Here is a 25668-nt window from a genome sequence, read left to right as displayed (position 1 = left end):
ATCATTGGCTTTACTCTTGAGCAGAGATAAAATTACAGGAGCTTTCAAAAGGCAATTCTTTAGTATTGGCAATAAAGAAGACTGAACTGCTGATACTTGCAACAACATGGACGAATCTCAGAAACATTATGCAGAGTGAAAGAAGCCAGACACAAAAGAGGGTACACAGATTGGATTCACTTATATGAACTTCTACCAGAAAAACAAAACTTATCTTAATAGTAAAAAACCAGCATGAGGATTACATCCTGAGTGTGAGGGGTAGAAGTGCTGACTTACCACAGAATTTTCTGGAGTCCTTATAATATTTAGTATCTTGATAGGAGTTTGGATCACACCTGTGTATGCATTTGTCAAACCTCATCAAATGGTACACTTGAGATATATGCATTTTTCTATATGAAAATGTTATATATGTATGTACATTAAAAATAGCAACATAACAAGTATAGAACCCATTGATTATATGCATTAATTAAGTTAGAATTAAGTGTACAAATGTCTATAACTCCTTTTGAAATTCCACTTAAAAACAGAGACAGGTAGGTAGAGATTAGGGTAGATGGACAGATATGCAAATATCCATAGATAAGCAAATATAGAAAAATAATTGTAGAATCTTAATCTACATGAGGACTATGGGTGTTCACCACACAATCCTTTCAACCTTTCTGTATGTTTGAAATTTTCTCATAATAAAAGTTTTATTGGGAGAAAAGCAATTTTGGCCTCTCTGAGCCTGAATGTATCTCCCCAAGACTCTGTCAGGTGCTTTGAAATGGTCCTCATTAAGTACTACAAGATCATTTTCCAGTATCTTTCACTTGAAATGAAAACTCAGATGGGATGCAAAAAAATACTGAGAAGAAGAAACCCCATGATTCATATACCTGGTACTAGCAGTATTTCATTTAATTCTTGAAAGAACTTCTTAAATTCGGTATTGTTTTGAGTGCCAAGATCATGTTTTTTAGTAACAACACCCTCTTAAGTTCCATGGTCACTTAAAAGAAAACAGAAATTAATGTTTCACACAATGCTATAGATTTTATTGATGTCTTGATGCCTTTAGGGGTAATGGGGGAAAATTTTTTTTTTTAATTCTAAAGCTCGCAAATAAACATTCTGATGAATCATTTAAAAAGAGAAAAAATACCTTTCTCCTACCATTCTCATAAGAATGCAATCCCTTCTCTTTGACAGGGAATACCTTAGAAGACCCTTTTCTGTCTTCTGGTGAGCCTCAGCAATGTATGGCATTTAAGTCAATATCTTGGTGCTTGATATCACAGTCAAGCCAAATATTAATCTTTAAGATACAAGAATTACAATCGTACAATGTCTTTCCTCTGTTTATACCTCAGACCCTGGAGAAGTGCAAGTGCAACTAGCTCCAAGCAAAGGAGCAAAACGAATGGAAGGAATGATGTTCCATGAAAAACAACAATTTGTTTTGGGAGATAAAATGTTGGCTTAAGCTCATAAAAATGGGGTAGAGAACAGATTCTGAAGTTCATAGCTCTCCAAGTTGGGTATCTAGAAAGGCATGCAGTCTTCCAACTTAAGCCCATAAATAGCTATCATACAGAAATTTACAAAGAAATCACAGTTTAGAAAACATTCTTAGAACCACACAGCTAGCATAGGGAACCGAAGCTCAAACATTGAATGGTTTTCCTCTGCACCAAGTTATGATTTATACCATGTGAACTGGTTTACTAGATCAGGATCCAGATACGTTGCTAAAAACTAAGCACTGAGGACAATAGCAGCTCTCATCTGAAAAGAGAACAATATTGGCATGTGAAACCCTACCAGGAGATGGTAGGACTGGATGGAGTGTCAGGAGAGTCAAGAACACAGAAAGAAAACATCAGACAAGGTGTAAAGACCGTAAAAAGGAAAAGACAAAGTAAACTTCATCCATTTCCCAGTTACACATTATTCTAACTGGTTATTTCCATAGCAGAGATAGGATCAACATTAACCACAGTTTGTCCAGCACAGTTCTGGTTTATTCCTTTGGTCCTCTGGATTATAAATTTCATGGATACCCTATTTAGAAAGCAGAGATTTATACTGACAAGTGATTCATTAGAAAAAAAAAGAGGGGGGGCTTATGAGAAGGGGCCTTTTTAAGTCAAATGTAATTGTAATTAAACTGTAGCCCATAGTATTTTGTGTAGCTATCTTTTTAGTAACCCTGCTGTTGACTCATTGGCTTATTACTTCTTAGAGAATCAATCCAATCAGGATGATGTTTTATGGGGAAGCTTTGAGCTCACAAAAATTTTGTTCTTCTTTCAAAAAGTGGTCTCTCTGGTCTAGGCATATTGCCCAGATTCTCAGGTAATTTTTCCCCAACTATCACACTTTCATTATTATATAATGTCTATTTCATGTTCAATATGAATTTTTATTTATGCTTTCAAATATGATATGAAATCTGCTTAAAGAATAGGAAACCATCATCTCTGGTTCTTAAATTTCAGTCCTCAATTTACCTTGTACTTATCGCTTATTTTACTTATGTGGTGAAATAAATACAATGATTTAAAGATGAAATAGACTGAAGAAAATCTCATTTAACTTCCTGCAAAACCAAGATAAAGGTTCTAAGTTTGTTGAGCTATTACATAGTGACAATTTATTACAAGCCATTTATACTTTGTCAAACTGCTACAAAGATGTGTGTTATCTGCATCATGCAAACGGACTGCCTTGGTAGAGTTCAAAATAAATTGATTGTGCAAGCCATGTCACTGATAAGACTGATAGAGGAAGGGAATGTGGGTGTGCATCCCCCTAAAGGATCTTTGTAAGAATTGGAGCCTCTCTTGTATACATCACAGCATTAACTAACTATATAACCTTGGACATATCATCACAAGCCTCTAGATGTCAGTTTCCTCATTTGCATAATTAAGATGTTAGGTTTGAGACCTTTTCCAGCTTGGGTGCCTGGATGGCACAGCCAGTTGAGCATCTGACTTTGGCTCAGGTCATGATCTCACCACTCATGGTTTCAAACCCCATGTCGGGCTTTGCATCGACAGCGCGGAGCCTGCTTCAGATTCTATGTCTCCCTCTCTCTCCGCCTCTCCCTTGCTGGCACTCTCTCACTCTCAAAAATAAATAAACACTTGTAAAAATTTTTTAAAGACCTTCCCACCTGTGAAACAATGTAATATTTGGATCACAATTTGAAAAAAAAATCATTCACATGTCTTATGCCTTTTGAATCTTGAACAAAAAATATATATAACTTAAGGACACACTGAATGCTTAGTGTGCATCAAACATTGTGCCCGTACTTTCCTTATGGTGTAGCATTTGATATTTAAACTAATCCTGTGAAGAAGCTGAGGAGGGATCACATACCTGAGGGTAAGATACTAAAGCAAAAAATAGAACAAATATTTACAAAATCACCCAACACCATAGAATTAGGAAGTGGCGGCACCAAGCATCAAGGCCAGGCCTCTTAATTCCAAACCCAATGTTACTAATCAAAAGCATATCCTGCTTCCTTTCCCTCTAATTCCGATGCGGGCATGTGGAGTTGGCACTCTGAAGAAAAGCTATCTGTTGCTCTGACAGTAAGTAACTAAATAAACTCTGACAAGACTTTTCCCGGGACCACGGTTTCCTCATTTTTAAGTGACAGACTCAGTAAGATGGCTTCCAAGACCTAACCTTCTGTGGCGATTATTTGACTGCATACCATGTCTAATCTCAAGTCCTTTTCTGATGCCAATAAAAACATGACTTAAGTTACATAATTCACCTCACTATTGCAATGACCTGAGCAAACAAGTGGTGGTAGTTCAAAACTGGTTTTTTTATAGTGAAGATGGAGAAGAGCAAAGAAATTTGAAAGACATTTTGGAAAAACAAGGTCTACAGACTTCAGTTACAGACTGGCCATAAAGCATGAGAGAAATTGGAGGAGGAAGGACCCTTTGATTTCTGGCTTTTATAAAAGGCTGATGCCATGTGATTCACAGTTGGCCAAGAGCGTTTGATAAAGGGACAAGAGTATTTAGTATAGATCTAATTTTCAATTTCATAGTTAAACATTTGCATCTGACATAAGATTTGCTGCTGGTCCTTCCCAGTGAGAGAACAGCAGGCCTTGTGGGAAAATATATTTGCACAATAATCTGAAGGAGTAGAGCAGTAAGGGCACCTATGAAATAGGAAAGAAAAAGTCTTAGTCCTTTCTCATCATTCTATAAATATGCTTATATAGATAGATATAGATCACATTTATATTTCAAAGATCCACAATCAGAGCCCTATGCACATGGTTCCTGTGTTCAGTCTAGATTCTCTCTACAGCACAGCCATCCTTACGTGCTGAGTATGTTTTTGGGGTTTGGCATAGACTCACTCCCAGGCTGACATGAAAAAAACGGAACTAAAATTTCACTGATGATAGGCGCTTATTGGTGCTTTTCTTCTCTTTCACAGAGCTCAGTCTAAATGTTTCAGATTTTAGGTCATAATCTTAAATCTATTTTCATGGGATTATGTTCTCTTGAGGAATATGCAAGAGGAATAAGATGATTGTCCCTCTAGGACTCAAAAACAGGAAAAAAAAAACCCTCATAATAAATAATACTGGCAAAAGCCTTCTCTATTTCAAAATTTCTCCATAAAATCCCCCATGAACATTTTTCTTCAAATCCATTCTCTTACTACATCCTTTATTGGGGCCAGGCATAATATGATAATTAATATTCAAACTTGGCAGCTGCTTAGGAAGGAAGGAGGATTTCACTCTGTAATTCTACAGCTGTTATAATTGCTGCTACAGCAGTTCACTATTCCTGATTTTCAGCAAAATAAAGATTCAATACATAGATCATTGTCTCTTAGTTCTCAAATGTCATTTTTGATGGTGTCTAGAGAATATTTTTGAATTATACTTTTTAGAAGTTGCTAACAGGCAGAACCTAGTGGTTTATGATTCTCTTCTCTATAATAGCCAAGGGAGCATTAATACCAGTAGTAGGAAACAGCACATAATGTTAACACACACAGTGTCATTGATATAGATACATTTTCCAAGTGTATATAATTTATATCATCTTTATTTATTGCAATATTCATGTATACTTTTATTATTAATCTTTCTGACTTAATATATTAAGATCAATATATTTATTTATAAATATGAATTTATTATAAAAATGAAAATTATATCATTATAGTTTAAGCTAAAAGATGAGTTTTTTCCAAAGATGTACTAAAATAAGCTTATACCTATTTCTGGTAGACTGCTTTTAAAGATGACTCTCAATGATCCCCACTGCCTGATGTTCATGCCCTTGTACAAGCCTCTCCTCTTGAGTATGGATTTGACCTAGAGACTTGCTCCTAATGAACAGAATACAGCAAAAGTGATATGATGTCACTTCCATGACACCCTGGCAGCACCTTGACCAGCACAATTAACTCTTAACCTTTAGAGGTGGGACCCATGCATTAGTATTTATTTTTAAGGTCTCTTGGTAATTCTACTTGCAGCCAAAGTTGAGAAACACTACCAGAAATTTAGGACTGTGCCAAGGAAGGGCCCTTGAACCTTCTCTTTTCTCTAGTAACCATTATTCCTTTAGTGATCTCACCAGAGAGTTTCACTGCTCTAAATACTATGCAGGCACCTAAGACTCATTATCTAGATATCTGTATTTCCAGCATGGATTTCTCCTTGAAATCCAGACCTCTATAGCCAACTACCAATTCAGTTGCATACTATTCCAAATAAGCATTTTAAAACTGTGCTCTTGACCTTACCCCCCAATTTTTTCCTCCATTAACTTCCCCTCAGTAATTGACAATCCCACCCTTCAAATACTTGAGGAAGGAAATGTGTATCTCACATATACTCAGCAAATCTGTAGGTTCTATTTTGAAAATATATCCAGAATTCAACCTTCTCCTGATTCTGCGGCTTCAGGCTCCCCTAGGGATTCTTGGATCTCTCCCATAATCCCCCCTCCCAAAACTTAAATGTGAAGACTATAATCCAGCAATTCTACTCATAAGTGTCTACCCTAAAAACATACCTGTGTATGTGTACATATACTTACAAACATGTTTAGTGCAGCTTTGTTAACAGTGAAACATTTAAAATAAAACTGGTGCATTTATTCTTGGGGGGAAAAAGGAGAGGTGCCTGGGTGGCTTAGTCAGTTGCGTGTCTGACTTCAGCACAGGTCATGATCTCAGAATTCATGAGTTCGAACCCCACATCCAGCTGTGTGCTGACAGCTCAGAGCCTGGAGCCTGCCTTGGATTCTATGTCTCCCTCTCTCTGCCCCTCCCCCACTCGTTCTCTCTCGTTCTCTCTCTCTCTCTCTCTCTCTCTCTCTCTCTCTCTCTCTCCCTCTCTCTCTCTCTCTCTCTCTCAGTCTCTGTCTCTTAAGCTACTACTACCCGGGTCCAAGCTGCTGTTATATATCACCTGATACATAGCAAAAGCCTCTTAAGTGCCCCATTGCTTCCTTTCTTTCTCTTTACACTCTATGATCCACACTGCAACCAGAGCAATCCTTTTAAAATACGTTAAATCATTTCACTCGTGAGATCAATGGTTCCTACTCTCACTAAGAATAAAACTCAAAATCATTACAGTGATGTAAAAGAACTTACAAGATCTACTTTTCCCAACCATGACCTCCCGGTCTTCATCTTCTAGAACTTAAGTCCAGCCACCCTGGCCAACTTGGCATTTACCACACACTCCAGGTTTACTGCCACCTCATGGCCTTTGCTATGATCATACTGCCTGAAACATCCTTCAGAAATCTATGTGTGCATTTCCTTATTGTATTCTTCTTCTTTATTTTTTTTAAGTTTATTTTGAGAGAGAGAGAGAGAGAAGGGGTTGGGGAGGGGCAGAGAGAGAAAGAGAGAGAATCCAAAGCACGCTCTGCCCTGTTAGCATGAAACCCAATGTGGGGCTCAAACTCACGAACCATGAGATCATGACCATGAAACCAAGAGGTGGATGCTTAACCGACTGGGCCACCCAGGAACCCCTCCTTATTGTTTTCTAATCTCTGCTTAAATGCCACCTTCTTAGTGAAGCCTTTCCAGACCCTCTTTAAAACTGCAAACCCCCTCCATATCACCCTTTCTTATTTACTTTTTCTTTATAGTCCTTATCACTATTTAAACATGTATACACACATACAAACACAAACAGATATGTATGTATATATACACACTGTTGGGAAGGAATAATTTTTTCTTCTATTCTTGAGGTTCTTTTGGCTGGTCTAAAAATTAAACTGACACAAAACAGGTTAACCTGAAAAAATTACACTTAGTTGTATACATATGGGGAATCCACATAAACACAAGAGATGCCAAAGACAGGCAAGATGAGGTATGTATGTTATTCTGGACATACATAAGAGGTGGAGTCTGGGGTTTCAAAGACAAAGAAGAAAATTCATAGGAAGATGAAAGAGTAAACGTTTGGTAAAGGAATATTTGTTGGGCCATCCAGAAACAATAGGACATAGGACTTTGATCAAACAGGCCTTGCTAGTTTCCTTCCTATCTATCATATCTGTTCATATTATACTGTAGTTATCTATGGTGATAGCTCCCACCTTGGAGAAGTTCCTCTGTCTAAATACTTCTGGGCAGTTAGGTGAGAAGGCAAAAAAATAAAAAAATAAAAAAAATAAAGAAAAAGGAAAGGAAAGGAAGGAAAAAAAAATTCTTGAGTCTTCTTTTATTTAAAAATAATCAGCCTAAAATAATCCACAAGCCAAAGAGGCATATTTTGGGATGGCAAATTTTGCTCTCCTATAACATACATACAAACATACACATCAATATTATTGTCTGCCTCTGTCCATAAGAATGTAGAAATCCAGAAGAGATTTCTGCCTGCTTTGTTCACTGTCAGTTTGGTTCACAAGAATAGTGTTTGGCACACAGTAAGCACTTTATTAATAATATTTGCTGTATTATTAGTGACAAATCTTGTTTGCTTCGGGAAAAAAAAATGTGATAAACATAATTTTACTATTTCCTAATGAATGGCAACTACATAAACTTGGGGGGAAAGGTATTTTACAACTTAGAGATAGATTTTATTACATTTTACTTAGAACCATTCATGAATTTTTAATAAGTCTTTCCTTTGAGACTATGGCCATAAACTGTGGGACAACTTTCCATTCTCGTGGATGTACTATATTATATTCCTCCGCCACAGATTACATTGCTAGGGCCATCCATGGAGCCAGGCATTAAAATAAATCTATATAAATGTTTAATTACAGCCAGCTTCCCATTCCTGTCTTGTGAAGTACAAGTTTTTGTACAGTGAAGAAAAATGACAACAGCCACACACTTTATTATTAATCACCATTGATTCTTTTAGGTTCCTGACTTGTCAGTAACATCGTTTTTCAACCTGATATGGTTGTACTCCAAGTAACTAAGCCATCACCTTAAAACCCAGTTATTTTTCAAGGTTATAATCTTTTTAAAATTTTTTTAATGTTATTTATTTTTGAGCGAGAGAGAGAGAGAGAGAGAGAGAGCAGGGGAGGGGCAGAGAGAGAGGGAGATACAGAATCCAAAGCAGGGTCCAGGCTCTGAGCTGTCAGCACAGAGCCCAACTCAGAGCCTGAACCCACGAACCATGAGATCATGACCTAAACCGAAGTCAGAAGCTTAACCGACTGAGCCACCTAGGCACCCCAAGGTTATAATCTTTAAAAAATTAACTATTTAAAATTCTGCCAAGCTATCCACTAAGTCAAGAGGATATGTTTCTTATTCATTTAAATGTTATTTCTTACTCTGTAATGTTTAATAAGGACATAAGTCCTTTTTTGTCTGAAAAGCCAATTTTGTGATAGAATGTTGTTGTCAAAAATCCATTTCAACACATAGTTAAGTGGTGGTTTGCACTGATAGATTAAAGTTTTCCAAGATAAATTATTCTGAATAAAAGAGGTTGACAGAATGATTGCATCTTTGCAAAGAGACAAAGAGAACTCATTTATAATATAATGATTACAATTTAGGTAATGCTTAATATATGCCAGGAACTTCATACAGATTTACTCATAAAACCCATGCAATATCTGGAGATGAATCGTATTATCCCACCTTCTAATAACAAAAAACAAGGCTTGCCAAGATCATATATCCTATATGATATCAAGGTTTCAACAAGTTTTCTTTCCAAAACTGCTTTCCCTTAGTCACTATGTTAATTTCATTGCCAAATTCAACAAATAATTCAAAAACAGCTAAGGAGAGACTTGGTTACTCAAACTAAAATGTATGACTGTATTGTTATTAGAATGATTTACACCAAAAAGTTCCCCACTAATTAAAATATTTTGAGTCTCTGTATAATTGAAGGTGCCACAATCTAAGCAAATCAGCAATGAACTTGGGCACCATTTCAAATCAACTACTTTGGTACCATGCAAAAGGCAGATGCTCTCCATTTGTGGTGACAATGTCCTCACCACAGCTTTCAAATCCTAGATATGATTTTTAACAGACAGAATTCTGATGCCACTTCCTGCTAGTATCTTCCTTGGTCCTTCTCTCACCTATTTCTGTCTCACTTAAACATTTATGAGGCCGGAGTCAGCTGTAGTAGCAACGAAGAATTGGAGTTTTGAAAGCACATCTGAAGTGGGGCTAATTTTTCCCATCACGTGTTTATCAATTAGGAGTAATAGAAAGAGGCAGGTGGGTACTTGGTTCGGCACTACAAATCTCACCTGCAAGTAGGTCCATAAATTAAAGACCCAGTTCTTACTAACAATGCAGGTTTGTGAAAGTAAAAATTTACACTGGTGGAGAAAAACAACAACAACAACAAAAAGAAAACCTCCTTCTAAAGGATTTCTATTAACCACAGAGATTTGTGTAGGATTGTCACTGAGCTCTAGGGGGCTTTCCCAAAGACTGCCAAGGTCTCAAAAGAGGAAGCCAGGTTCAAAACAGAAAGAAATGTGACCTGTTCAAAAGATTGGACCCCATGGCAGTGGCCAAGAATCCAGTTTTCTGATAGTGTTCAAAGAAGCATAGTGTCTCTAACCAAATGTATGGGTGCAAGATGAAGGGTCCCAAGAAGGTTTAGCTGGCCTCGTCTCATGAGTTCTATAGAACAGAGTTCTTCCCCATCATATAAATTATTACAATCTATTAACAACAACAACACTAAGAAATTACTATGTATTGCCAGATATTGGACTACATGAATTATCTCATTAGAGGGGTCAAAACAGAGCTCTGAGAGAAGTATGGATAATATCCCATTTTCAGATAACAAAACCAAAAGAGCTTGTCTAAGTTTATGGAGCAAGAAAGTTATAGAGGCAGAATTTGAAATGAGGCTATCTGACTCCAGAGCTGAGTAATATACTGTATGGTAGCATATTATACTTATTCATCTTCCCATCACTAGATTCACAGCATCTGGCAATGAGTCTAGGAAGGATTCAAGAAAGATCAACTGAACACATAAATGACAGAGGCAATATCCGGACCATAACATGTAAAGTGTCAAGCCTTTATTCCTTTAAATAACTTAACTCCACTAAAGAGCAAGAAAAAAAAAGGCTAAACATATACTAACATACCCAGAGACCACCTCTAAAACAGGGGTTAGCACACTTTTTCCATAAAAGGCTAGACAGTAAATGCTTTAGGCTTTGCAGGCAATACAGATTTCTGTAGCAACCACTCAGTTCTGACATTATAAGAAGCCTATGTATTATACAATACACAAATTAATGAGTGTGGTATGTCATAATAAAACTTTATTTATGGACACTAAAATTTGAATTTCATGTAATTTTCACACGTCATGAAACATTATCCTACTTTTGATATTTTTTCAACCGTTTTACAATGTAAAATGCATCCTCAGTGCGTGGGCCATGTATCCCAAAGCCAGGAAGCAGTCTGGAGTTGGCACACAGGCCATAGCTGGTTGGCCCCTACCTTAAATCACTTTTGCAATCGCCTTACCAATAGAAAGATTTTGAAAGGCAACAGAGATGTGACTCAAAATTAAGTGAGATTCACCCAAATATGCTGTGTTGTTTTGGGGTCTTTTGGGGAAGAAATGACTGACATACAGAAAGTAGAGCCATTTAAACATTGGAGTTGTGCAGATGAACAAGTCAAAGAACAATGAAGTAGTAAAAGTGAGAGGAAGAATTCTGGTCTCCAGTTAACTAGCAGGAATTATGTCATTTATAAGATAATGAGAGAGGGGTGCCTGGGTGGCTCAGTCGGTTGAGCGTCCGACTTTGGCTCAGGTCATGGTCTCATGGTTCATGGGTTTGAGCCGCGCGTCGGGCTCTGTGCTAACAGCTCGGAGCCTGGAGCCTGCTTCAGATTCTATGTCTCCCTCTCTCTCTGCCCCTCCCCTGCTCATACTCTGTCTCTGTCTCTCAAAAATGAATAAATGTTAAAAAATTTAAAAAAAAAAAGATAATGAGAGAGACAAGAGGACACTTATTTTAGGCACCAGACACATTCAGAAACAGGTCAGAAAGATAACATCGGTTACCTAAGGCCTCACTACATCTCCTTCAGCCAAGATGGCAATTAAATGATCTTTTTTAAGTGAGCGAATTCAAATTCTTCATGCTCAGTCATTAAAATATACCTAAATAGTTAGACTGTACATAAGAAGAGAGAATACAGATCTGGGTGTTCTATTTTTCATCTACACTGGAAGACTGAAGAAGCCTCCATTTCTGTCAAACCAGATTTCCCCCCCGTCCTTTCAAAAGAATTTCTGCAGCCAGCCCAGACAGCTGACTGGGGCCAGAGAAAACCATATAGTCATGCAGGTGGAACAGAGGCAAAACCTTTTATCCTCCTCTGGCCACATCCTTCTCCCTGTCCTCACAGAAACTACACAGAGTCCTTCACCTTTCTCAAGTGCTAACCAACCCCCTCTTCTCTCCAGCTCTCCTCTCTGCTGATGACCTTGTTTCTGTGGCACAGAGAATTTGGAGCTGTCAGGAAGAACGGCCTTCAACTTCCTGCCCTCTGAGTGACAAACATCAGGATCTCATCCTCACTCTTCCTTTCAAGTCTCAGAAGCTGAAATGTTTCTTTGCCTTGTTTCAGGCAAGTCCCTCTACCTGTGACCTCCATCCAGCTGCCCCACCCCCATCTCATCTGGCATAAGGACTTTGTTCCATTTCTCTACCCTCTCTTCTGCATTGTCACATGTCCCCTCTTTCACTGCTCTGTCTGCACAGCTTGTAAATACACAGCTCTCTCTCGGGGTGTAAACAAATTCAGGAACCTGGATCCTGTCCACCTGGCATTGGCCTGCAACTCTGCTTGTACCTCACGGAAACTTCATATCCAGTCCTTCAGAACATGCAACTTTCTGTCCACATCCTCACCTCCCATTCACTCACGAGGCCCCCCGCAGCCCAGGCTCACCATGGTACTAAAACATCTCTGGCAAATATTCCCAAGACCCTTCCCTCCCCTGAATTAAATGTGTACTTTTATTGCTGTACTAATGGAAAATGTAAACATAATCCTCTATATGTCTAATTCCTAGGTTTAGTTATACTATTTTAAAGTTCTCATTAAATAATTCCAAACTGAAAATAAAGGTTTCATGTGGTCCTCATAAAACCTCTGATATAAAACACCAAGCAATGAGAACGCGGTAAGTCCATATCCATGTTTTCAAGATAATTTCAGGTCTCAAATGACCCAAATTTGTACCCCACTAGTTTTACCATAAGAGATAGTCAATCACTCATAACACCCATGCTTTAAACACAAAGCGAACAAAATATATTATTTTCTCCCTTTTTTTGAATTCCTCATTTTTCTGTTTTTTTCCAGTAATGATTATAATTCATTATAAATGCAGAAAGTAAAAGTCTTTCCATACTCTGTCCTCCCCCAAAACATCTATTATTATAATTGCCACTAAGCTGCCTAGACCTCCATCCATAAAGAACATATGTGTATGTATGTATGTGCAATCTGGTCAAAATTCTAATTCTCTTTGGTCTCATTTTACCCAACATCTTCTTAACATCTGACACAACTGATTCCTTCTCTTTTCTGGACACACTCACTTCTCTTATTCAACGAAATTGATTTTATACTTAAAACACCTTCTTTCCTTTAGCCTACTTCTCTTACACACCGAATTCTAACAGATTAGTTCAGGAAGTCATGTTATCTCAGCTGGACAGCTACATTCAACTTCTAACTGGTCTCTCTGCCTCTATTCTTGCCCATCTCTAATATATATTTCATACTGCTACAAACATAATATTTTTCCAATGAAATATGATCATGTCACTTTTCCAGCTGAAGGGCTCCAGTGACTTCCTTGGATGAAACTCATACTGCCCAACACAAAATGTAAGACCATACATGATCCGACCCCCATTTAACTTGTCATCCTTAGCATTTACCAAGTCACCTTCTCACACATCATGATTTAGCAAAAGAAACTATAGTTCTTTGAATTTGCTCCTTCTACCTGGATTACCACTATCACATCCTCCCCTATCTCTACAGTCTGCTTAAGAGACAACTCACCTTTGAATACTCGGTTTAAGCAATATCATTCTGATGAATGCTTTCTTTCCCCTAAGCCTTCAGGTAAAACTCAACATGCCTGTTTTATAGTTTCTTGTATTTTCAGAAAAATTTTAAGCCTACCTGCACCTAATGAATTATAAGCTATTTGAAGGAAAAGACTGAGCCTGAGCTGTTGCTATATCCCTAACAAATTTTTTAGGGATACTTTGCTCATTTATGGAGACTATTTACTGAGCATCTATAATGACTTGGATATTATTCTAGACATCTTATATTCATTATCTCATCTAATATTCACAATTACCCCATCTCTACTTTACAGATCAAAAACCAAGGGATGATATAGTCTAAATAACTTAACCAATGTTATGCAGCTAGTAAATGTGGAGCCAGAATTCAAGTATGGCCATGGTAGTGTGGTTTCTTCTCCCACAAAGTAGCTCTGACTTAGCATTTGATACTGTTATTATTTATTCTGTCCTATGTGATTTATCCCCAATTTATGCCCCATCCTCAATAAGAGACAATGGATCCTACTCCCTTCTTTGGTCTTGAGAGAACACTCAATATACAATCAATACAATATAATATACAATATATTGTATAATGTATTATACAATATAAAAAGAAATTTTTACCATATCTGCCTACATAGAAATCAAGAGAGATGAAATTTCCTTTATAAATCCAAGATCGTAGGTTGCCATATTCTAGCTATAATTCCATTGTTCTACATATGTCCTGGTTTGGTTCTAATTTGTCCATTATTATTTTATCAGAAGAGCAGCTAAGTTGCTGGTAGATGAAATATTTCTGTTAAGTTCATGTCATAATTTTGAACACTTTGAAGTTTGGATGTAGAGTAACTGAAGCTACAGAAATCTATCTTTACAAACTTCCTGGTGGTTGACTGATATTTACTAAATACAATTCCTCTAAAATTATATATTATCTCACCACTCTTGCTGTGCCATTAAATCATTCATAAGATTGTCTGTACATGTACAGACCTTGGACCCTAATACTCCAGCATGGACATTGAATGTATTTATATTTATAGTATCAAAAAAAGGTATAGAATGTATTTATATTTGCATGGGAATTACATAGAGAATTGCTCATTTCCAATAATGTGCAATATCAATGTGCCAAAAGGACACCAATTATTAACTAAGTATAAAATATACTCTGAGGGGCGCCTGGGTGGCTCAGTCAGTTGAGCGTCCGACTTTGGCTCAGTTCATGATCTCGCGGTCTGTGAGTTTGAGCCCCACATCGGGCTCTGTGCTGACAACTCAGAGCCTGGAGCCTGCTTCGGATTCTGTGTCTCCCTCTCTCTCTGCCCCTCCCACGCTCATGCTCTGTCTCTCTCTGTGTCAAAAATGAATAAACATTAAAAAATAAATAAATAAATAAAATATACTCTGAGTTGAGCATTAAAACAATCCACTTTATTCATAAATATAGAGTAAAGTAATTTTCTTTAAAATATAAAATTAAAAGGAAATTAGCAACTGTTCTTTTATTTATAAGAAAGAAGTTAACTGTGTTGTGTGTAAATAAAAAGTTTAAGACATAGTGTAAACACTGCAGTGTAAAGAGGGAAAATGCTACCAGAAGACACAGTGGATCTGATCAGGGCTTACAAAAAAACATAGTTGTTTATACGTAACTTTATTTCTTAGCCTCAGGGGTAACCGTTTCATTCTGGAGAGGCAATATACTTTGCCAGAAAAATCTGTTTTCCATTATTGATCTAAAGGAATCATTAAAAATTCCATATCCTTAAAAAATGTGCTTCCACATTCACTGAATAGTTTCTTATGCACATTTGACTTGTTGCCCAATACATTACACACACAACAATGACTATCACATGCCTACTAAGTATCTGGAATTTCTAAACCAATGCTTCTGTGTATTTCTAATTACTTTACGTCAATTTTTTTTTCCTTTGATATTGACTGAATGTCGTCTCAACAGAAGACAACACAGTCAAAATGCCCTTGCAGTTAAAGCACTGGGGTCAAAATACCTGCTATGATCAACCACTGTGCAAGGGCTAAAGTCATGATATATTATAAATCTGACCATCCCAGAGCCTTTAGTGTTGTTGGGAGTAGAGAAGTAAGGCATTAGAGAAGTTGGCTGTTACACAAAGCAAGAAGCAATCCAGGTGTTGCTCAAGTCCTCTCAAATCACGAGTCATTAATTTGAGCAAGAAATTCTGAGCTGGAATAAAATAAGTTTGGAATAAAATAATTTTAAAAGCCACAACTACAGTCTTCAAGTGGCCATTTTATAGCAGTCTATTTCATGAGGTTCACTCAGCATCTACCATTAAATAACTCATTTACAGATCAAGAATTTTGGAGAAAGTTTCTTCGTGTATGGTATTTTTAAAAATCTGATGGTTTTAGTGATCTAATATTAAGAAAGCATTTTACATGCTGAGTAGGAAAAGATTCACTTCTCCTAAGTGTTTCTCTTTTTCTTTCAAACTACTACCACACTCACAACGCTTCTGACACCAGATGGGTGGGTTTTGTTCCCCACACCAAGCAGTCTTCTGTGACACCAGCTGGGGGTCCTACAATTCAATTCAGTTTTGACACTAAAAAGAATTAGTGCAAACCCCACGGGGTAAGGGCTCAGTCTCACAAGACTGTCCCACCCCCACTTCAGATACCAAGCCCAAGTAGTATGTTCCCAGCTTACCCACAACTTCTCAAACTTGGTTCCCATGACCCCCTGCTTGGAATTGATTATTTGCTAGAATAGCTCAAAGAACTCAAGGAAACACCTCCATTTACCAGTTCTTTATATAATAAAGAATATGATAAAGGATACAGGTGAACAGCCAGATGAAGAGATACATTGAGGCATTTTAGGATCCCGAGCACAAGAGTTTCTGTCCCTGTGGTGTTGGACTCCACCACCATCCCAGCAGGTAGATGTGTTCACCAACACAAAAGCTCTCCTAACCTCTTACTTTGGGGATTTTTATGGAGGCTTCATCACGTAGGTGTGATCAATCATTAACTCCATTTCCAGCCCCTATGCCCACTCTGGAGAATGGGAGATGGGGTTGAAAATTCCAAGCTTCTAATTATGGCTTGGTCTTTCTGAGGAACAGCTCACATCCAGGAGTCCACCAAAAGTCACCTCATTTGAACAAAAGACACTGCCAGCATCCAGGAAATTCCTAGGGATTTAGGAGCTCTGTGTCAGGAACCAGGGGCAAGGATCATTATATATACATATTTCTCATTATTTCACACATGCCTAAACAAATTATTTTTAGGCCTCAAATCCATCAGCTAACATACATACAATTCATACAAATTCTTAACCACAGCTTCAAAAATAATGTAAAGAATACTTGCTCTGTTCCTAGCACTATGTATGAGCTTTACCTCTAACTGCATCTTTGAAAGCCTCTAAGAACCATATGAATTGATACAAGTACAGCCCCAATTTTACAGATAATGAAACAGTCAAAAGGCATAGAGGTGGTTTAAATTTAAATTTTGAACCCAAGAAACCTGAATCTCATAGCCCAGGCTGTTATTCAATATATTATTCTAAGAGCAACCCAACAGCCAAATGAGGAATATATAGAATCAAAGGGTTGTATGATAGATAGATAGATAGATAGATAGATAGATAGATAGATAGATAGATAGATGATAGATAGATAGACATGCCTGCAGACATTTAAATTTATTTATAAATTTCTTTTTTATTGTTTTATTTATTTTTGAGAGAGAGGGTGAGGGGAGACAGAGAGAGACAGAGACAGAGCATGAGCCAGAGAGGGATAGAGAGAGAGGGAGACACAGAATCTGAAGCAGGCTCCGGGCTCTGACCTGTCAGCACAGAGCCCAACACGGGGCTTGAAGTCGTGAACCGTGAGATCACAATCTGAGCCAAAGTCAACCAACTGAGCCACCCAAGTGCCTCTATATATTTTTATCATATATACTCAGTTGCCAAGACCTATCAAATACGAGCTCCATACTTTATGCTTAATAATATACTGAGAAAATATTCAACTTCAGCTTTTCTGAAAAAAAAATCCAAAGGTTTTCTGTTCTATGTATTGTTTGCCTGACTTAAATTATTATTGCAAATGAAAATGTTAGTTACTATATGTAAATCTGTTTATATTAAAATTTAATAAACGCAAAATGCTACATTACAAATATTCATTCAACAAAAGCTCCTTTTAAAATCTTATTTTATTTTTTTTAATTTTTCATAAACCTTTTTTCAGATAGGAAAAAGCAAACCAGATGACCATTAATCACGTTACATTTTGACATTCTATGACAAAAGTGAAAGCTCTTTTTTTTTAATCTAGTACTCTGTTGAAAGAAAAAATAAAAGAAACTAGTCTCCCACCATATTAAATATTAGACAATTATAATAACCAATATTAGAAGCTATCTGATAGTTGTCAAAAATTAGCAATAAACATGAATTTTAGCTGGCTCTTGCCATGCCTGAAACTTATTTAAGAACCTACCAGAACAAATGAAATTTTGTTCTATTTCTTAAGGCCCTGTTTCAAAAACCTGCTGCCTCTGCTGACATTAACAATAGCCCTTCGAAACCTCATAGCCATCATCTAAAACAGCAACTCTCAGAGTGTGCTCTTATGACCCCCCAAGACCCTGTCTGGGGGTCGGAGAGCTCAAAACTATTTTCAAAATAATACTAAGATATTATTTGTATTTTTCACTCCCATTCTCTTCCAATTATACAATGCAGTTTCCCAGAGGGCTACATAATGCGTACTACCATGACAAACTAGTGCAGAAGGTAATGTGAGAATTCAGTGATCTATTAGTCGGAGATATTAAGGAGAGCTGCAAAAATCTAAAACAATACCCCCATTATGACTATTTTTTTTGAAAACTATAGTTCTTTTAAATAAATATGTCATTTTGACATTAACAAGCAATGAAGGTATTATTTTGAAATGAACATATAAATTTTGAATACATATAAATCTGTATTAACTTTTCTCAGTTTCAATTACCAACACAGAAAATATAGATAGATATAAACAAAAGCTCTTTGAAGTCCTCAATAATTGTTAAAGGGGATTTTGAGAACCACTGATCTAAAGCACTCATTATTTGTCCATTCCTTACTCTTTCTGTGCTTAGCTTATTGACTATTATCATCCTTGATGTGTTGTTCCATTTTTGGTTGTCTGTTACCTTACAAAATCTAAGACAGTACAAAGTCTTCTGATTCCTACTTTTGAACAGACAAATTAGTCTCAGTCAATGATTCCATCTGAGGGTATGATACATCAGATGGTGCTATTCCAAAGACAGACTTGACAGAATCTGTTCTGAACAACACGATGCTTTATCTGGAATATGCCATGCCATTATGGAAGTCTGGGAACTTATTGTTAAAGAAAAATTTGTTAAACTTTATTGTTAAACTTCTTGATGTCTGGGAATTTTCATGTTGGTATTACGTAAGATGATGAATTATATTCAAAGCATTTAGACCCTCAACATATCAGACTCCATACTGGGCCTTCCACAGGTTCAATACTGATAAGGGCCAGCCCAGACCATCCATATGCCTGACTTGGAGCCTGGCCTGAGTGGCTCAGAACAGAGGAAAAGGAATTCCTCTCAGCAACTTTGAACACTTTTTGCCAGTCTCTCCATTTCGAAACATTCTCTCCCTTTATGATTACCCCACCATATCCCTCTGGTTCTACTCCTATCTCTAATTATAACTGTCCATTCCCTAAACAAAGGTCTTTCACAGTGATTTCTCCTCAGCCTTTTTTACTAGTCATCCCATAGGATGAGAACTTCCATACCAAAGTGTGCAGATATCAGCCCTATCCAAATGACCTTCAAATCACAAGTCTAACCTTGACTTTGTTCATGACTACAAGACCTCAATTCCTAATGGACTATTAAATGGGTGTTTTGTTAGCTTCTCTCATAACCTACAAAATCAAACTCACTATTTTCCCCAACAAACAAAAAACACTTAAAATTGCTCCTCTCCTTCTATTTTACTCATTCTCAGCTATAGGAGATTTTTCTAAGGGACATTTCCCAACATCTGGAGACATTTTTGGGTTGTCACAACTGGGGAAGGGGGTGTTACTTGCATCAGGTGAGTAGGACTGCTGACGTTACTAAGTATCCTACAATACACAGGACAGCACCCACAAAAAGGAATCATCTGGCCCAATGTTAACATTGCTTAAGTTGAGACATACTGCTCTATTCCTATCACTCATCCATCGTCCGTCAAGCCAAGCAAGTGATCCATGGCTCTGGCACAGATGTGGATCCCAGGAGCCTTCACAGCTGGATTTGAAACTCAAGTAGCTCGAGGTCCTGAAGCAATAAGGGCCTGAATACAGTAGGTTGGCCTCCACGGTGAAGGTGGGTTGAAAATCAAATGGACGGTAACTGAAAGCAGTGTTAAGTTGGAAAGTTCATCTGAAATATCAACACATGATAAACACTGCATTGGAAAGGGGATGCTAGACTATATGTCATTTTTCAAAAGGTTGAGTTAAGTATTAATTCCACGATTCAAATATCTCAGGCATGTTGAGAATTAAAAATGGCATGAGAACAGAAATAGAGAGCATTTTCGTGCAGAAGGTATCTTAGATTGCTGCATTTGTACCTGGGTCCCACCTGTTGAGGAGAAGACAGAAGAATGATGGATGCCTGCTCCTTATTTCAAGCTGGTGAGAGAGAGTTCATAGAGATCACTCAGAGTTTTTTTGGTTTATTGTTTTTATTTGAGAGAGACAGCGTGAGGAAGGGAGAGAGAGAGACAGAGACAGAGAGAGAATCTTAAGCAGACTCCACACTCAGCACAGAGCCCATCATGGGGCTTGATCCCACAACCCTGGGATCAAGACTTGAGCCAAAATCAAGAGCCGGACGCTCAAGTGACTGAGCCACCCAGGCATCCTGAGATCACTGTATTGATGTGATCTTCTGTATTTGATGTGTCTTCTGTATTTGTGGAGAGGTGGTAACTTATTGTTGGACTCCTACTTGGGCAATCAAGAGGTTGAGATGGGTTGGACAGTAGTTTTAGAAGCAGCATGCTGCTGACTGAGGATAGATTTGTTTTCCTAAAGCCTGTCTTGACCAAAAACGTATTCATGCCTCCCATCGACCAGATGAAGATCAGCCAGCATGTGAGCTGTATTAGAGCCTCTCCTGTAAAGACTGCCTGTGATGAGCTCTCAGCAGACACGTGCTCAAGATGCACCAAGGAATTGCTAAGAGCTGCAGAGGAGTAAGTCACTAGCTGAAATCGGAAAACTTGCATCTGCATCAAGGAAATTATAGGTGAGACTCTCCTAGATATGCAAGGGTCTCTAAAGATCCCACAAAAGTGTTTACAAGAGAATCAATTTTAATCATCTGATAAGCTGAGAAGGCAAAATCTTGTTACAATGGTAGTGAAAACACAAAACTTTTGCATCTCCCTTCTCTCTCCTTCCTCCCCCTGGATCTAGCAAATTAAACAAAGAGAAGAAATTCCAGGACTGAAGCCACCAGCAGCCATTGCAAAGCATGTCCCAGCTTGGCAAGGGATAGTGGGAGAAGACTTCAACTTTAAATCACTTTCTGAGTGTTATTGTTATTTGACTGAATATTCTTCTTATTGAACCAAGACAAATTATTTAAAACAACTCTAATTCTTACTCTTATCTAAGAATGAACAGAAAAGTTATGGAGTCTGCTCATGTTTGTATCCAGTGACAGGGAGAATACTATCCCTACTAAGCAGTATAAAAAGATCAGTGGGGGGGGGGGGGGGGCACCTGTGTGTGACTCAGTGGGTTAAGCATCAAACTCTTGATATCAGCTTAGGTCATGATCGCATGGTTCATGAGTTCAAGCCTCACATAAGTTTGAGCCCTGCATCTGGCTCTGTGCTGACAGCATGGAGCCTGCTTGGAATTCTCTCTCTCTCTCCTCTCTCTGCCCCTCCCCCACTCATGTGTGCTCGCATGCATGTGCTCCCCACCCCTCTCAAAATAAATAAATAAACATTTTTAAAAAGATTAGTGGGACACTGTTTTTTTAATGGGGTTGCTCTTATGATTACAGTTCCCACATGTATATCAATTCTTAGGTGTGGGCAGTGAGGCAAAACCTGGATTTAACTGAGGTATCTGGTGCCATTCAGCCCAACAATACCAATGCATTTGCAAGAAGCAAACTAAAGAAGGGATCCAGGACATTCCCTGTATTTATGGGAGTCATTGAGCAACTACTAGGTGAAGGGAATATAACCTTAAAATGCTAAGATTTGGATATCACCCAAGTTAGAGCACCCAGTCCCCCCCTCACAATCCGTATGGAATCAATCATCAATCAAATCTACCTCCAGAATATTCTACAGCCACTCCTCTCCATTCCCACTACTCTGGTTTCGCTTGTCAAGTTCTCATTCCTGGATCTCCCAACTGGTCTTTCTTGCACAGGATCTAACCATAGTCATACTTGACTCAGTTTCAAGAGAGTAGAAATGTGGTTACAGCAGGGAGACAGAGGAAATGGGAAGATACTGGTCAAAGGGTCCAAAGTTGCTGTTATGTAGGATGAATAAGTCTAGAGATCTAATGGTCAGAATGATGACTATAATGTATAATACTGTATTGTACACCGGAAGTTTGCTGAAAGAGTAGATTTCAGGTGCTCTCACAACAGACACACACACACACATATTAACAAATGAATATGCCAATTAGCCTGACTGTAATAGTCATTTCACTAAGTATATCAAAACATCATGTACACCTTTCATATATACAATTTTATTTAAAAAAAATAAAAGAGCTACATTCCTTAAGTTTATTTATTTATTTTGAGAAAGAGACAGTATGAGCAGGGAGGGGCACAGAGAGACAGAGAGAGAATCCCAAGCAGGCTCCGCGCTGCCAGCGCGAAGTCCAAGGCAGGCCTCGAACACACAAACCTTGAAGTCATAACCTGAGCCTAAATCAAGAGTCAGAAGCTCAACCAACTGACCTACCCAGGTGCCCCAAAAGAGCTATATTCTTAAAGCCCAAGTCTGAACATGTCACTCTTCAACTTGACAACCTTTAGGGGCACCTGTTTTAGCGGACAAAATCTAAACACTTTACCATGACATTCAGGGCTCTCCATGGTGTAGCCTCAATGTACTCTGCAGTATTCACCTCCTGTTACACACGTGCACACGTGCACGTGTGCACACAAACACACACACACTCACACCACAATGCCTAACCATTCTGGACTGTTTGCCATTGCCCAAATAGGTCATGCATTTTCTTGTCACTATGCTTCTTCTGATATTTTTACTTTAATCCCGATTACTCTTTCCCCAGTCCCACTGTCCATTGCCTTCCTCTCCAGCTTTTAAAACTCTACTCATTGTTCTGAGTCCAGCTTAAGGTAGAGCTAGTAAAGCACTATCTGGCCTCTGAGTCAGAATTACCCCCCTTCCTCTGAGCCCCAGCTATTTTTTCCACACTTATTTGCACCACTTGTTTTCACTCTAACTTATAATATAGATCATTTATGTCTGTCTCCCCCAACAGTTAGTAAATCTCTTGACAGCTTACCTACAACAGACAATCAATAGATTTTGTTGAACTGAATTAAAAGCTACTGACCAAAGTCCTTTCTTCCACACTTTTAACTTTTCTAGAATATGCCATTCTTAGGTTTTATTACCCACTGATCGCTCCTGTTTCAGCTAAAATGACCTAGAAGAAGCAATTTATTTCTTTTGTAAAGAACCCAGGACTAACTTTTTTTTAAAACATGGAGGTGAAACAGAATTTTTTAAATGTACCTTTTTTAATCAAGCACCGCTAAAGCTAAATAGATGAATTTCTAAGAACAGTGATGTGTTTCTCTTTTTGAAGCATAGGTCTGTTTTTAAGGGAAAGCAGCTAAAAAATAAATGATCTAGACTTGATTTTAAAGATACCCAATAATTCTGACCACATAGCAAAACAGTTTCTTTCCCTTAATAGATCAGCATTCTGTCTTCTTTTTTTCTTCTTCTCTCTCTCTCTTTTTTTTAAATGTCTGACTTAGGTGTTACCTTTTAAGTGGATGAGGCAAAGATTATGTGACTAAAAATATTCAGTGACTTTAGAACTCCAAAAGCTTCATGATCCATAGCCTATTTCATATGTGCTATTTTCATCCTGCCCCTGCAGAAGTAATAACCCTCTCCTCCGTGGCAAGCATGGAACTAATCTCATCATAGCAGAGTTCTATGTTCTTTTTCCCTACTGAACTTTGGATGCCCAGAGGGCAAAGACTGCCCTATTCACGTTTGTTCCCCTACCACAGTGATTAACATTTTATAAGCACTCAACACATACGTGCTAATTAAGTGAGAGACAAAATAAAGACAATGAAGTTTAACAGCAATTTGACATCATGGATAAAAGATGGTCTTTGGAGTCAAAAGACTTGAGTGTAAATATTATTTCATAGTTTACAAAGAATTTTTATAAACAAAACCCAAGAATCCTACAAAGTGATAGGACAGCCCTAAGTACTGTTAGCAAGATATTTCTCTCTTCCATATTTATAATAGAATAGCATTTCCTGGCACCCTTGGGATTGAGTGGGACCACATGACCAGCCAATGAGTTGAGTATGCAAGTGACATCTGTCACCTCCAGACTAGACCACTTAGTTGACAATGCGATATTCTTGAGCCTTCTCTCTGTCCTCTGGCATAGAGAAAGACAGCATTCCACAACGCTCTGTCAGCTTGAGTCCGAGTGACTATGAGAAGAACAACCCCACTCTCTCCTGCAAATCTTTAAAGAACATGTTGCTTAGGTGAGCAACAACTTTAAAAGGGTTCTTTAAAGCCACTGGGATTTGTAGGTCATTTGCTCGCACAGGATAACCTACCCTATCTGACTGATACAGGCAGGCAAAACAAGCACTGATTCCACAGTTAATAGGTAACAAAACTGAGTTGCAGAAAAACCAAGGGACATTTTTAAGATTGTATTAGTCAATAGCTAGAAGGGTAGTAAGCAGCAGAAATAGACTTCATTGCAAGGATTTCTGACTGCAAATGTAGGGCATTTGTATACCTGGTTTAAAGGAAAAAAATGTTTGATGCATTTATCTAATTGAACACAATGGTATATGTATGTATGTATGTGTTATATACATATGTATACACATATATACACTTTTAGAACAGGTGTAGGATAAAATGGAAGTAATCAAAATGATAAATTCTGGTATAATTCTTTTAGAATATTTAATTTTAGTCTTCTTTAGTGAAAACTTTTAACCTTCTTTTTAAACCTAAAATTGTTTATAATTTTAATTAACAAAGAAAAGTCTGAAATTTTAGAATTGTTTAGACATGCCAACTATCTTGAGTTTTTGGAATGATGTTTAGAAAAAAAATACATTTTTTTGTTTATTTGGAAAATGGACTTTAATTCTAATTAAGCTATCTGAAGATTATTTCCAGTAATTAGACACCTTATAATTATATACTCTTGTCAAAGTTACTTGCATCTTTAGAATTACTACCAGAAAAACAAGAAACATTTTATATATTTACAATTATTAAACTGAGTATTATGTGGATATGAACTAAAATAGAATTTTCTGTTTTTGTCATGTAATCTCAGAATTTGCATGTCTTTGCTGAAATTCATTGTGCTTTTTCTTATTCTCATTAACTGTGACAAATAATATATAAACAAACTAATCTTTGTGTGGAACAGTAAAAAGTATTTTCAAGAACGGTAATCAAATATCATTTATACTTTGCTGTGTAGGCTACTATCAATGTCCTTCCTCTTTCCACCAGCAATTTTTATCTTCAGGGAACTGAAAACGTTTTCTCTAGTTTTAACCTCATTCTTCAAGCACATTAGACAAAGGGACTGGGGAACAATGTACATCATTGAGAAGCCATTTCAACTCAAATATACCCATACACAAAACATGAAACCCTGGATGGTTTTCATGATTATTGTATTCCTCTGAAAATTTTAAC

General features: G+C 37.5%; 1 protein-coding gene across 1 annotated transcript in view; it reads right to left on the bottom strand.

Moving 5' to 3' along the window:
- Window positions 1–894: 894 nt before the first annotated feature.
- Window positions 895–25668, bottom strand: part of LOC144615632 (uncharacterized) — a 288416-nt gene continuing 263642 nt past the window's right edge. Inside the window, exon 6 of the mRNA XM_081795031.1 lies at window positions 895–1003. The gene's annotated coding sequence lies outside the window, so the exon portion shown is untranslated. The remainder of the gene's footprint in view (window positions 1004–25668) is intronic.

The sequence above is a fragment of the Panthera onca genome, chromosome A2, assembly GCF_046562875.1.
Source record: "Panthera onca isolate mPanOnc1 chromosome A2, mPanOnc1 haplotype 2, whole genome shotgun sequence".
Taxonomy (NCBI): Eukaryota; Metazoa; Chordata; class Mammalia; order Carnivora; family Felidae; genus Panthera; species Panthera onca.
This window is presented reverse-complemented; position numbering and strand designations above follow the sequence as displayed.